Source organism: Perna viridis, chromosome 6 (assembly GCF_037379345.1).
Source record: "Perna viridis isolate PV_CMFRI_1.1 ecotype Kerala chromosome 6, ASM3737934v1, whole genome shotgun sequence".
NCBI classification, from domain to species: domain Eukaryota; kingdom Metazoa; phylum Mollusca; class Bivalvia; order Mytilida; family Mytilidae; genus Perna; species Perna viridis.
Genome location: NC_142450.1, coordinates 30,101,492 through 30,115,111, shown reverse-complemented (window position 1 = coordinate 30,115,111; position 13,620 = coordinate 30,101,492). Strand labels below are relative to the sequence as shown.

Sequence of the window (13,620 nt, the reverse complement as noted above, 5' to 3'; positions counted from 1 at the left end):
CAAAATACAATCTTACAGACGAATACAGATACCACATGGATTATCCAATTATTTTAGAAAGGTAACCAAATTTCTATATTTTGTGACGCCGTGTTTGGCGACGATGGAACCATCTAAACACCTGCAATTTTTATTGTTGTAATTAATAAGTTAGATAAGAAAAAAATTAAAAAGTCAAGAACGATTGAAAGGTCTTTCCAACGATATTCCAATAGCCTCCTCTGCCCTGTTTGGAAAATATGACACATGAAATGTAATCTACCGATTGTTTTTTTTTCGGAAAACTTTGATTCTATGTAATTCTAAAATGTAGTACTTCCATGTTTACGCCAATATACGTTTTCTCTAAATTAAAACATGCTTATGATTCGTTGTTTGATTTAACAATGATCTAATCAAAAACAGTTGACCTCTTGTCAGCAATGACCTTTGAGGTTACAAATTGTCATCAATCCTGTATGTATGAAAAGGGATTTCAATGAGGGGTATCCTAGTGTGTAATATCTATAGATGGTACATGACTGAAATGAATTACAATTGCTGAAGTAACATTAATAGATGGGGCAATACAGAGAGCACAAGGTAAGGGATTTAAAATGCCGGGGACACCAAAAAGAACAAAATACGAATAAAAAGTCGCACAATACAAACTTCAACCTCCTCAAATGCTATCAAACGGTACATACCCCACTTAAACATGATGTTAACTCAATGCACCGGGAGAGTAACTTTTTTTGACAACTTATCTATGGTCCTGTAGCTTTTTGTAGGCCACTTAGCCCTATCTAACATTGGTATAATGATTGTAATATTTTGCAAAGCGTATGAGCTAAGAGGCAAAAACACCATACGGCTAAGCAGCTGGAACATTAGTGCACAGAAGACGATAGTTGACAATTGTGAAATCAAATTGAAGTCGTTTGTCATATAGATTAATCAAAGACATTATACAGGCAATTTCAGGAAGGTCGATGAGATCTACTACTCCTTAGAGGACTGGCAGTTTACAAAGAATAACAAGGCCACATACGATACCAAATATAGAAATGGTAATTCAATGTTTTATGACAACATGATGCGACTGTATCAACTATTTTATAGCTGCCATTGTCCTCAACTTTGTGTAAAGCATAGGAGAATTAAAGTAAAATGAATTTCTATTGGTACACAGGTAAATATTTTTCATGTGAAATTTACATGACTGTAAATCGAGCTTCACGAGAAATATTCTTGATTTTCAACACAAATTTCATGTGAACAATTAACGGAATTTCACACGAATTCTGTCACAAAGTTTATTTGCTAAATTCAGGCGAAAATCAGCTGAAATAGTTTTGCTTGTGTAGTCTATAAAACGAAGGTACTTTAAAACATATCTATCTTTAATGTTCGGCAGCTTTATTCACTTCATTAAAACAGTTTTAAAAGGGAAGATCTCCATTCATAAAGTCGTATCTATGTAAATATTTCGTCCAATGTATATTTGTGTTAATGTATGTTTTATCTATCCAAGAAAACAATACTCTACACTCATATAACTCTCTCTTTCATACGTCTGACTGTATTTTCCAGACGATTTTTAATTCCTAAAGAGTATCATCGTTATTGAACATGTTTTACAGAACAAAGCCCCAACAGTCAGCGTGACCAAGCAATCAAAATGGCACGTATATCGGCAGACTTCAAGACCGAACTCTGTGAGATGCATGTTTTGTTTCGTAATTATAAGCATTTATGAAATTGAAAAGAAGAAACATTTACCATTTGTTTTGTAATTGTGATCAATAAAAGCTTTGTTTGGCATTTTATATCTATCAAAGATGAATTTAATGTGAATAATACAAAGTACACGATTGATGCATTTTTCAATAAGAAAAAGAACAAAATAAAAAAGCATAAATAAAAGTAAAAACAAAAGATTTTTGTTTTTTCCAGATGCACTGAATATAGTAAGTACATATAGACGGAACCATGGTGGGGCTTGTATTCGAAATGTTTGTTTGATCATATAGAAAACACTGAAAAGCCCCATCCATTGTTTTTGGATTTTCTGGATCCACCACTAGTAAAAGTTAACTTTGAATTATACGTTAGACTTAAACGTTTTACACATGAACAGAACTATCCTTTATGATAAAATGAAACTATGCATAACTATAATATACCCGTGTCAATTTCAGATCATAGAATCAGTTAGAAGTGTAGAAACTGCGGACTATATAAAAACACATTAGAAATTCTTAGGTTCTTAAGATTGAAGGCCATAAATACGCATTAGAAGTCATTCAGAAATCTAAGATCGAGGAAGATGATGGTAAAATATATGACTAAACTATTGTCAATAATTATGTCAGCTTAAAGTACACAGTACTATCACATGAGACCCTAAAATGAATTTTTGCAATTCAGGCAAACATGTTTTGTATTTTCTGTCTAGCACATAATTGTTCAGCTTAATGGATGAAAATAAAACACAATTAGTTCCATGTACTTTATCTGGAAACATATTCTATGTTACAGTGGATACAAAGGACTTGGATACAACTGATGAAAATGCCGATGAAACTATGCTTCCAATTTCCATGCTGAATATTTGTACCTTTTACAATCTATATAATAGTTTTAGCTTCAGTAGCTGTTTAACTGTTCTGCAGATACAATAAATAAATAAATAAATGATTAAAAAGAAGGCAAACAAACAAATAGATAAAAATACAAAAAGCAAACACACATTTAAACAAAAATAAAACACACAAGCTCATACACATTGTAATCTTGAAACTCACCCTCTGCCATACAAGTTTTTAAGCTCATATCATTTTTTTTTATTTTAGCTGTAAGTTATACTAATTAAGTCGCATGACCAATATATATACCAATCCTTGTCAAAGTCACATGACCGTTATAATGATTTTTTTCCGGATCTCAGCAATAAAACAAGAAAACAATAAAAAAGTCAGAAAAAAAAAGAAAAATGAAGGATGGAAAGAAACTGCTAAAGTTATTGGAAAAGAAGGCAAAACTTTACCAACAGAAAAAAAAACAAAAGGCGGAGGAATAAAAAAAAATAGTGGAAAACATGGCATAATGATTTATTGAGAGAAGAAAAAAACGCAAAAATAGAAAAAGAAAGATCGAGAAAGGAATAAATGAAGGGGAGAAAGGAGATTGAGAAGCAGGAGAAAAGTATCTATTACTATGATCTATTTTGTTTCAAGTACAATAGTGCATATCTATCATAAACACATTTATTATAAGTTAAAATGTTTATCACATGATAACGTAATGCAATAGTGTAACCAAGTAATGGGAAGCATTAGATTTACGAATGGTACAAATACATCTACACTTTAAGTCGTTTGAAAGTTACGGGGAATGATACAAATATATCTACACTTGTAATCATTTGAGAATTACGGAGGAAATGATGCAGATATATCTACTCTTTAAGTCGTTTGACAGTTACGAAGGAAATATATAAATATATATATCTACACTTTCAGTCGTTTGAAAGTTACGGGGGAATAATACAAGAAAAGAAAGATCGAGAAAGAAATTAACAAAGGAGAGAAAGAAGACTGAAAAGCAGGAGAAAAGTATGTATACTAATTTATTTTTATTACAATAGTATAATAAACACATGTATTATAAGTTAAAATGTTTATCACATGATAACGTAATGTAATAGTATAATAGTAATCAAAGGAACCAAGGTTATAGCGGTAATCAAAAGAATGTAATCCAGGGACAAAGACCGGACATGGAAAACAGACATACACAACAAAGAACATAAAGTAACCAAAACCATACATACAAAGCAACAAAAGTAAATGAGCAACTCGGACTCCACTAAAAACTAGGAGCATGGACCAGGTGCACCAAACAAGTAATAAACAAGTAATGGGAGCATCAAAGTTAATATGGGGTAGGCATTGCCTAAGAGTAATCAAGGGAACCAAGGTTATAGCGGTAATCAAAAGAACATCCGAAATCAGCGAGCACCGTGACTTTTATCATACATGTAACATGTATCGTCTGTGCGAGACTCGTAAAAATAATAAAGAGCATTACAAAGAGGGGGTGGGGGGTCGACCTGGATGAAAATGTTTGCTTCGCAAGTGCAATATTTTTATTTATATTTAAGCAGCAAGCAAAATCAATATTTCTATTCGAAAATCTGTCTTGTTAACTAATGGGGGAGTTTTTTTTTCAATAAATGAATAACTTGAACATTCCCCTCCCCCCCAAAAAAAAATTCCAACCCCATACCCCCTTTCTCTTCGCTCTCAAAATGGTCAATGATTTTACAGCACTTCGCAATACTTTACATTTTTTATCCCTTAAAGGCATCTCTAGCAACATCCATTTCAGTTTCAATCTGTGCAGATACCAGAACTATTACAGTTCTCCACGGATGGTGGGAATATTTATCATGTGACGTAAACAAAATTCAGACGACAGCTGAAAATTCCAAACAAGAAAATGAATGCCTTTCCTATCTTAGAAAAGCTGTGCTGCGATTTTGATGATATAATCAGAGTTATATTTTTTTCCGAGGCGGGTTAGGTTCTTGACAACAGCAACAGCGGAACAGCGGAGATACATCCACGTGTTTTCAAACAGACCAGACATTGAAAACAGACATACATAACAAAGAACATAAAGTAACTAAAATCATACGAGAAAAGTAACAAAAGCAAATGAGCAACTCGGACTCCACTAAAAACTGGGAGCATGAACCAGGTGTACCGGCAGGGTAAGCGTCCTCTGCATTACTAGAAACACCCACCGAGTTGCTCATAAAAAGTCAGGTCCGGGGTAGTCGAAAGAGGGAAGGAAGACTATGACCCGTTGAACAAATCAGTTTTCATAGCGCAGATGGATACACCGTAACGATCCACGAGTTCATGATGACGACCATAAATCTTTTGTAGTGACGACTTCAATCTTGTAGCAACATAACCCTGTTCAAGAAGGCTACTGTCGTACTGATATATCTGTTTCTCTTCTGACACTTTGGCCCGACGGTTACACAGTAACTCAGCTCATATGTACTGTGGACATTATTATAACTACAACGGACACTAAGTATATGTATACTTCTCAATTAGAAACAGCTGATGCAGGAACTTTATCGTTAAGAAGACACACATTTTGAACATTAATATACTTATAAATTTCATCCATAAAGACAAAGAAAACACCACAAAAGACTTCAGACTTGCTATCACTGACCAAATCACACAGAACTTTTTCGTAAAGTTATATCGGCCTTTCACCGGAAACAATATGGCTGGTGATTTGTTGATGCATAACGACATAATAAATAGAACAGATATCATATGGAAAGCTGCTTTCATTGTCGAAAACATTGCATACACTATACATTCAGTGAAATCTGGATTCCAAAGTAGCTCTATTGTACCATCTGTAAGACTGTGGAATGCAATGGATGGTAAAATGTCTACTATGACAATACACAAAGCAGTGCAAGCATCAGTGACAGCGAAACCCGACAACATTACAAGTGCAGGTGTTCTGTTTTCTTTCTTACTAAAGACTATAACAGCCATGGAATTCATCAATATAACTTAAAGTGCTAATACAAACTGAGTATAATTTATAGCTAAACATTTTGCTTTTATTATCATTGGATACGCTTCCTTATACATGTACAAATTATTGAATTTTAATTCAAGGCATATTTTGTTCGTATTTATTGTATTTTTATCACGTATGCTTAGATAGTATCTTTCTTCATAAAATAGTCCAAAAAGTTTTATGTATTCTAAAAACTTAATGTAACAATCCACTGTGTAAAATCTGGCGAGATCGGCATAACACTCATCATACACTTTGATTATGTATTCATCTACAAAAGTAAATTTACATAACTCATTATGTAGAAACCTATAGACATCTTTGTTAAACCAGGTACAATTATGCAAATCCATCGGCTGTCTTAACAATTGTTTACATTTCTGATCGGCCATGTATATGTTGACTCCAGAAAAATAGGAATCGTTTTTTTACTGATGTACTGTATTACTTGTGATACATTTTCAGTATGGATATCATTGTAAGTTGTATTTCCTATACAGGACAGGATGAAAGCACAAGTCATTTTCGAGTTCTAATAAATTAAATACGTATCTTTTGGTCAACAATAAACGTGTAGAATTATCTCCATTGACAATAAGTTTGTAAATGTCACTATTAACGTCATTAGAAATCCGAGCTGTATGGGTGTATGAATATTCATCAAAGATAGTTGTATAAAAATAATTTATTCCCGCGTTATGTTTAATAGTCCCGTTATCTATTGTAGAGAAATGAACGTCCAAAAAATACACATCATATTGTTATACGCAAACAAATATTATGATAAAAACACTTATTTCCATGTAAATGTGCATTATTTCAAGCACAAAAAAGAAATAAAGTATATAATTTTGATAAAAATATGACTAGCTCAAATTTTTCTATGTGTTCTTTAAGAAAATAATAAAAACAACCACAGTATCATATAAACAAATGTTGTGTTAGTCCTTATCATTTAACCTCCGCAATAGTTGTGTATATAATCGGTGAATCTTGTGTGAGTCCTCATCTGTTAACCTCCTTTACAATATAACCAACACACATGTGTTTGTTTTATCTGTGAATGTTATGTTAGCCCTCATCATTTAACAGTATAACGACAATACATGTGTATACTATCTGTGAATGCTGCGCTAGTCTTTGTCACTTAATCTTATATACAGCACATCACATAAAACTTGAATACAAATAATCACTGAATAAATCTTCTGGCATTCATTGATCTCAATTTTTCAGTAAAGTCCATAATAAATTGTCAGATTAACACTCTGTCAGAACTTTCATTCAATTTGCTAATGATACTTTTTTATTTTTTCTATTTGTTGAATGACGCCCCAGATGTAGTCTCTAGGTCACATCAGTTATATCTGCATTGTATTACAGAGTAATCAAGGGAACCAATGTTATAGCGGTAATCAAAAGAATGTAATGCAGGGACAAAGACCAGACATGGAAAACAGACATACACAACAAAGAACACAAAGCAACCAAAATCATACATACAAAGTAACAAAAGCAAATGAGCAACTCGGACTCCACTAAAAAACTGTGAGTATGGACCAGGTGCACCGGTAGGGTAAGCGTCCTCTACTTTTCTAGAAACACCCGCCGAGTTGCTCATAAAAAGTCGAGTCCGGGGTAGACAAACGAGGAAAGGAAAACTGTGACCCGTTGAATACACCAGTTTTCATGGTGCTGATGGATACACCATAACGATCTACGAGTTCATAATGACGACCATAAAACTTCGGTAGTGATGACTTCAATCTTGTAGCAACATAACCCTGTTCCAGAAGCCTATTTGTTAGAGTTCTAGGGCGATACAAAAAGTCTGCGTAGTTTCGGCAAGCTCTGGCATAACGTATGAGTTGTGATATGAACACTCCATACGCAGGAGCCGAAGGGATGTTGTCACAGATGAAAGGAAAGTTAACAATTCTGAATGAAAAGTCATCACGTTTGTCGTAAAGTTTGGTCAATAGTTTTCCTTTACCATCGATTTCTAAGTGAAGGTCAAGATATGAGGCTGACTTCACAGTGTCTGTAGTATCCTTTATCTCAAGTTCTTTTGGGTAGATGCGATGTATCAAATCCCCGAAATTAGGATTGTTTAAAGATAATACGTCATCTATATAGCGGAAAATGAGATTGAAGGAGCTAGCCAAACGATATTCTTTCTTTCGGATCAAATCAGCTATAAAGTCAGCCTCATAAGAGTGAAGGAATAGGTCAGCAAGTAAAGGAGCACAATTTGTTCCTATTGGAATGCCGACCGTTTGTTGAAAAACACGTCCACCACACTGGACAAATATGTTGTCGATTAAAAATTCCAGCATTTTGTAAACATCTTCCTCTGTATATTTGGAAGATGATTTGGAATTATTTCTTACAAAGTATGAGGAATCTCTACCAAGAACCATGTATTTGTTTCTAGGTGTACCATCTTTTTTGGAAAAACAATGATGTATAATGTTTTTAAGTCGGGATTTTAACTGAGTATGGGGAATAGAAGTATACAGTGTTGAAAAATCATAGATTTTAATGCTATTATATTCAGATAATAGTCTTGAACTGATTGTCTCCAAAAGATCTTTCGAATTTTTCAGGATCCACATTGAATTAATACCACTACGGGAATAACAAGTGTTGTGGTAGGACTGTAGACCCTCTTTGACAGTTGTGAGTATAGAAGTTAAAAGTTATGAAAGAGGTTTGGTGGTACATTTTGCAGATCCAGCTATGAAACGTTGTTTGTATGGATTCTTGTGAAGTTTAGTAATCCAGTACATAGACGATAAATCACAATCATCGTCCCTGGTAAAGAGACCAAAAGACGATACCACAGATTTATGGTTTTCCACAATCTCTTCTTTGGAGAGAGTGGTAGCAGTGTAGGTCCTATCACTTCTATTATTTTCTACGTCTACCTCTGATAATAAACATTGGATATAAAACGTTTTGCAGACAAAAACAATGTTGTTTTGGGCTTTGTCTGCTGGTACGACAAATATTTGTCATGTATAGTAGACAATGTTTTTGCTACATCGAGGTCTTTGAAAACTGATGTAGCCTTGGCACTCATTGACCTACTTAACACTTTCATTCGTTTCAAAATTAAAGACCTCACGGCCTTTAACCACTCGGACAGAGAATCAATGTCTTCTTGTTCTCGTTTTATCCATTTTCTTGCATAGTCCTCGACGGCATCCATAAGAACTTTAATGTTATAATTCAATTGCAATTTATGGAGCGTGGTTCACGGTACGTGGGACCTTTAGAAAGGATATTACGCAGAGATTCTTTTTCGATAATGGTTAAATCTCCCGTAACGACGTAACCAGAAGGACCATATTTGAATGGAGAGGTTTTGCAAGAACAGTCAGGTGGTTTAGCCTTGAAGTCCTCAATCTCGAGGTTCTGCAATAGCCTTTTATAATTGAAAATTTTGGATGCGATGGGTGAAGTATAGGAATATGAAATAATTGGTATGGATTTGTCTTTGAAATATGGGGGAATTTTGTTGGTAACGTTTTTGTGATGGAATATGTTAGCCAAATTAATTGCATCTATACCTTTGTTGACAAACGGTAGTGGAAGAAATGATCGTTTTTCTTCATCTTGACTTTTCACACAAACCGGTTTAAAGAGTCTGTGGAAACCAATATCCAAAATGATGGCAAGAAGTCTGTATAATGATGAGGTGGGGTCAGAAACAGGAGTGTCAAGACTTGTTTTGTAAAGGGAGTGTAGTAGAGTGAGAGGTATAGAATAAAGTTTGGTTCTAATGTGATGAAGTCCAAGAGGTTTTTGTATGAAAGGAAGGAGGCCATCTATGGAGACATCATGTAACTTAGGCGACATATAGTGGCGATGGCCATGACTCCTTTTCCGTCTTGGATTTTTGTCAAATAAATTCATCAAATTTATGTTATTGTTATATTTGCTTGAAAGGTTTCCTATACTTTTGATGTTGTCATTGCATCCGTAAGGTATTGCAGTACCTAGTGTGCGTATCCAGTACTCCTCTCTTTCCCTACGATAGTTTTTACTTAGAACGGGACTGTTCGTAGGATGGTAATTTTTTTTTCTAAAATACGAACTTTCAAGGAGAGGATTGAATGATCTTGTTGATTAAAGTATTGATAAATTTTCGGGAATTTGGTGGTGTTAATTCCCGAACGATGACCGCACATTCTTTTATTTAATCGTTCTTGCGTTTCTCCGACATATATTAAAACACATAAGGTGCATTCTAATCCATGTATTAAGTTCGTTGATTTGTAACTAAAGTCATCGTGACTTCTTGTATGGAAGGTTTTGTTTGTAAGGGAACTGGAGAAGTAAGGGTCGGTTATAAGAATGTTGCATGTTTTGAAATTTTTAATATCACATTTTGATATGGTACAATGTGGTTCGTCATCGTTGTAGTCAAATATATCATTTAAAGTGATGGAACATGGTTTGATCATTATAAAATAGTCAGAATTTTTGTACTGGAATAGATGATCTGCAGACTGAACGTGTGATTGGGTACTTTTAGTTGAATTGGTCGGGGCACTTTCCATACCAGATGTGAGTGTGCTAAGATTCCCATCTGGGGACACCACATACTTACAAGACAACAGAGTGTCCAATCTGCTGTCAGGGTCGGACCTTTTTATACTGGGCGACGTCCGAGCCAGTTTTTCTTTCATTCCTCTTGTTAAAACCATTAATTTTAAAAAATTGTATTACTGGGTTGTTGATACCCTCGGGGACACAATCCACCAGCAGAGGTATCGACCCAGTGGTGTGAAAGAGTAATCAAGGGAACCAAGGTTATAGCGGTAATCAAAAGAATGTAATCCAGGGACAAAGACCGGACATAGAAAACAGACATACACAACAAAGAACACAAAGCAATGAAGACATTGTGATTTCCCGTGTTCTGCTTTCTTACATATAGCACATACATGTAAATTGTCAGATCTAGGTCGGGTACATCCTTTCTCTGCATTAAAGTTATTGCAAATTTCTAAACCACCATCAGTAATCCTAAGTCTCCCGTAAGCATCGGTATGCCTATTGTCATTCAGAACTTTGTTGGAATCTCTATCAATTGGCTGTGCAATCTTAGAAACATTAGAATTCCTAACATTGTTAGGGCAAAAGGCCACTGAATGGTTTATACTCTGACAATTTAAACAAATGATTGGCTTCATATTGGCAAATATATTGCTAAATAATTTGTTATTCCTGACAGACCAATCTACTTGATATTTGAGATGGGCTGCAGCACTAGCACTAAAAAGCTTACGGTATTCATAAAAGCCATTACCAACATACCGACTTGCCATTACTATAATGTCCCTTTCATAAAGATCAAGTTCAGCACGTCTCTGGGGGAAACCTCACACATTAATGGTCTTGTATATCCCGAAAGCGTTAACTAATTTTGCTATTGACAATTGTTTAATTTAGCCTGGGGTAGGATGTTCATTGTCTTTCTTCAGAGTAACTAAAATGTGGTATGAACAATGTTGCCAAATAAATATCCTTACCTTCTAATACACTTTTTGTAACAGAGGTGATACTGTTTCCACAAAATGCAAGGATTACTTTACAAAGCTGAACTTTGTTTTGACGAATTGATTAGGATTTGTGTACTGTGTGTTGGTAAGATTTAAATTGTCTGTACAATTAAGATTTAAATATGCTCTGCTAAGTGTTGTGTCTTCTTGGAGTTCTTTGGGAATCCCAGAGCTGTATAGTCATGTTTTTCCTTAAGTTTAGCTCTGTGGTCACCGCCAGGCCTGGGCTTTCTGCAACCATTGACACGTGTCTGGTGCCTTTTAACGTTTGAATGTCATTCGTAAGAGAGTTCATTTCCTTCTTTAATGGGTGGACGTTGGCTGACAATTCTCGAATTACACTGAGAATTTCATTGTTTATATTATGATTCCTTTCATGCACTATTGGAAGTATCGTTTCGGCCATGATTATATAAGCTGTTCCCAGGAAAACCTATTCCAGGTTTTGATACTTCAGTTTTAAGCTGATCAGCAGTCCAATTTTCTGGTAATGATAAATTACGATGCACATTGCGACCCCTGTTGCTTGCCTTCGGAGGTATCGTTCGTGTTTCATATTAAAAAAAAACTATGTGATGTCCGTAACACATGCTATGAATAGATACACAAAATGAAAGTATAGCAACGACTATTGAAGTCCAAGAAATATGAAGTTTGGAAAGCTACTTTCCATCAAGTGAAATTCACTGAAATTTGTTTGGGGTCTAGCTGCCTCAGCCTAAAAAAATCCATGACATCTTGCGTAGGTCATATGACTTGTGAATGTTTATCTAAAAATAACTGTGATGTTAGGGGGACCAGGAAGGGGAGAACAAACGTCTATAAACCTATATTAAAAATATATATTAAAGACAGTCGAATTACCTCCTTGAAGCAACTATGTTTTCGCTTTATAATGCACGAAATGAAGAATGTAACGGATATATAGAAAGTGCTATCTTTTTCAACTTTATTGTTATATTGTTATTTAATTAAATACATTTTGAATAATAAACTTACATAATTTCCCCGCAATATTGGATAAGTCTGACTAACAGTTATTAACAATCTAAACTGCCTTTACACTGTTCGTTGAACACTTTATTGTTCATTTATGTTTTAAAATTGTTTTGATGAACTACAAAGAAATGACACATACATAACCATCAATTTGATTGTAAGAAGGGATAAAAACCCTATTAAAATTGTTTTGTATTTTTTCCTTTGTTCTTTTTCCCAGATAAATATGGGAGGAAGACCAAGTGTGCTCTAACTAGAAATCTTATATGATATTGCATGACAGGTCACGTGTTCCCATAGAACTCAATTGAAAAACAGCCATGCAATATCCAACATCATTAACATAAATTTTGCACATGAACAAGTCCGCCTCTGAGGAAAATGACTCTGCGTGGAACGAGAGCGCAAGCTACCGCGCCTGTATATCTCTCATTGGTCAGTTATCAATCAATGGATGTGGTCAATTCATGTCACAAATCATTTATACAACCGCCTTCCTCATTATCCAAATAGACTTAAACTCATCTGTATTGATGCGGAGAAACTACACTCAACAACTGAACGTGTAAAATTGGAATAATTATTCTAATACGCAGGTGTCCGAGAGACTAAAATTAGATTATTAATAATAATAATAATAATAATAATAATACTTTATTTCAAGAGGGTAACACGGTTAGTAGAAACACTAATCTCCCATGAGACCCTCAAAAGTAAACAAATTTAACAATTGATATTTAACAAAACCTAGTGTCGCTCTTTAAATCTTACATCACATGAAATATTATAAAATATCATACTAAAATACATATATAAAAAAGATATATTAATATAAATACTAAACTTTCTTAAATAATATTTACACATATTGTAAACTTAAATCACTTCTCCGCAGAATTGTATTAACTGCTTCTAATTGAGATGGACAGGGGTACCACGGGGTCCCAACTTTTATTTGAATAGAAAAAAATGTTAAATAACGTGTTGTAAACAGTACACAGAATTATAGCATTGAAAACGTGTTAACTACTCTTCTCGAGAGAGAGATCGAGAGAGAGAGAGAGATCGAGAGAGAGAGAGAGAGAGAGAGAGAGAGAGAGAGAGAGAGAGAGAGAGTATCGCGGGTGGGGGAGGGGTACATTTCATCCATATTTAAAAAAAAGGCGATACTTTAAACAACTGGGGACACGTTGTTCAAACTATTAAAGTATAAGTCCGGAAAGGTCAACCACATAATAAATAGGCGTTTCACTGTTTAAAGTATTTAATCCACTGTTCTAAATATATCGTTTATTATGATGTTATGCAGATGGCACAATATTTTACAAATAACATAAGTAACGCTCAACGTTACTTGTTTGTTTGTTTGTGGGGTTTAACGTCCGAGCAGCAATATTTCAGCTATATTCAGACGATGAACATGAAATTGATGATAAAATGAACATGAAAT

The 13,620-nt window shown here is 34.5% G+C and overlaps 1 long non-coding RNA gene across 1 annotated transcript; it reads right to left on the bottom strand.

The window, feature by feature from the left end:
* Positions 1-2,477: 2,477 nt before the first annotated feature.
* Positions 2,478-11,930, bottom strand: LOC148614490 (uncharacterized). Its single transcript, XR_015923697.1, has 2 exons — positions 11,142-11,930; positions 2,478-5,872 (listed from the first exon to the last, which is right to left on the bottom strand). It is a non-coding gene; the product is annotated as an uncharacterized LOC148614490 (long non-coding RNA).
* Positions 11,931-13,620: the final 1,690 nt, after the last annotated feature.